A 2500-nucleotide genomic window follows, 5' to 3' on the forward strand; every position below is an offset into this window, starting at 1 on the left:
TGCAAGCAAGCAAGCAAGCAAGAAAGAAAGTAAGTAAGTAAGTAAGTATTACATATAGGGGCGGGACATGCGGGGAGATCTGCGAAACGTGCATTACGGGGCACACGCGTACCTACCGGGGCATACCGACCCCTATTGGGGCACACGTGTGCATATCGGGGCATACCGGGCCTATCGGGGCACACGCGTACATACCGGGGCATACCGAGCCCTACTGGGGCACACGTGCGCATATCGGGGCGTACCAAGCCTATCGGGGCATACGCATGTATCCCAAGGCATACCGAGTCTATCCGGGCATACGCGTTCATACCGGGGCGTAACGGGCCTATCGGGGCATACTTGGGCATATCCGGGCAAAAAATGCCCAAAACTTGCGCAACCTTGGCAACCGTGGTCCATTCCTCTCTATATGCCTAGCCTTGCCAACCGTGGTCCATTCCTCACTATATGCCATGGCCTTGTGCCCATGGTCTTCCCAAGACAGCGTCCAAGGCCCCCGGAAGGCCAAGGGAGCCCAACCCAGCAATGCCCTGCTATGGCAAGCCAAGGCCAAGCATTCCGGTGCCTATCCGGGCAAAAATGCAATTCCTCTCTATATGCCTAGCCTTGGCAACCGTGGTCCATTCCCCACCATATGCCATGGCCTTGTGCCCATGGTCTTCCCAAGACAGTGTCCAAGGCGCCCGGAAGGCCAAGGGAGCCCAACCCAGCAATGCCCTGCTTTGGCAAGCCAAGGCCAAGCATTCCGGTGCCTAACCTTGGCAACCGTGGTCCTTTCCTCACCATATGCCATGGCCTTGTGCCCATGGTCTTCGCAAGACATCGTCCAAGGCGCCCAAAAGGCCAAGGGAGCCCAACCCAGCAATGCCTTGCTAGGACAAGCCAAGGCCAAGCATTCCGGTGCCTATCCGGGCAAAAACGCCCAAAGCATGCCTAGCCTATCCAGGCAAAAACGCCCAAAATCTGCACATTCTAGTGCCTATCCGGGCAAAAACGCCCACCAGCATGCCACCCTCCTATAGGGTTTGCGCAACCAACCAGCCTAACCACCAGTGGCAACCAAAGGTGCTGTTAGCGACGACTTCTGAAGACGCAACGAGACGCGACGTGTTTGCGCCCAGACGCGACGAGACGATGCGGGATCTGCGCCCAAGAATGCCTAGACCCGTCGACTTGATGCGGGATCAGCTCGCCCAAGCATGCCTAGTGTGCAAGGCCTGTGTGCAAGGCTAGTGTCCAAGGCTAGTGTGCAAGGCTCATGTGGAACGCTAGTGCGCAAGGCTAGTGCCCAAGGCTTGTGTGCCAGGCCCGTGTGCAAGGCTAGTGTCCAGGGCTTGTGTGCATTGCTTGAGTGCAAGGCTTGTGTGCATTGCTCGAGTGCATGGCTTGTGTGCAAGGGTTGTGCGCAAGGCTAGTGTGCGGGGCTTGTGCGCATGCCTAATGTGCACGGCTTGTGTGCATGGCTACCGTGCAAGGCTAGTTTGCATGGCTAGGGTGCAAGGCTCGCATGCGAGGCTAGTGTGCAAGGCTGCGTGCAAGGGAAGCGTGCAGGGCGAGTGTGCGAGGCCACTGTGCACGGCGCCAGCACTAGCGAGCCATCATCCGCGTTGCCATGGCTCGCTTGGCCTTGGCTTGCCAGGCCCCGACACGAGCAATCGCGCATTTTCTTTGCAACCGACCATCAATGCCGCCCAACGGGGCCAGCACGAGCAGTCATCCGCGGTCCCCTGGCCCTGCGCACGTTTGTCTTTGAAACCGAGCATCAATGCCACAGAAAGTGCCGGGGCGCCAGCTGGAGCCATCATCCGACGTGCCATGGCTCGCTTGGCCTTGGCTTGCCGGGCCCCGACACGAGCAATCGCGCATTTTCTTTGCAACCGACCATCAATGCCGCCCAACGGGGCCAGCACGAGCAGTCATCCGCGGTCCCCTGGCACTGCGCACGTTTGTCTTTGAAACCGAGCATCAATGCCACAGAAAGTGCCGGGGCGCCAGCTGGAGCCATCATCCGACGTGCCATGGCTCTGGTCCCATGGTCTTCGCAACCGAGCATTCGTGACACCCGCGGGGCCAGGACACCAACCCTTCCGACACGAGCATTCGCGCATGTTCTTTGGCCACACAACGGCGCCAGCACGAGCAAAATCATCCGCGGTGCGGTGGCCTTGCACGGCCTTTTGTCTTTGGAACCAACCATCAGTGCCACGGGAAGTGCCGGAGTCCCGGCATCCGCGGTGCCAAGTCATTGCGCCCTTGGTCTCTGCAGCGGGGCATGCCGGGCACTCCCAACCATTGCAAGCAAGCAAGCAAGCAAGAAAGAAAGTAAGTAAGTAAGTAAGTATTACATATAGGGGCGGGACATGCGGGGAGATCTGCGAAACGTGCATTACGGGGCACACGCGTACCTACCGGGGCATACCGACCCCTATTGGGGCACACGTGTGCATATCGGGGCATACCGGGCCTATCGGGGCACACGCGTACATACCGGGGCATA

This window comes from Tasmannia lanceolata, unplaced genomic scaffold (genome assembly GCF_043159265.1).
Source record: "Tasmannia lanceolata isolate RefF3 unplaced genomic scaffold, GAP_Taslan_0.1 ptg000053l, whole genome shotgun sequence".
Classification (NCBI taxonomy): Eukaryota; Viridiplantae; Streptophyta; class Magnoliopsida; order Canellales; family Winteraceae; genus Tasmannia; species Tasmannia lanceolata.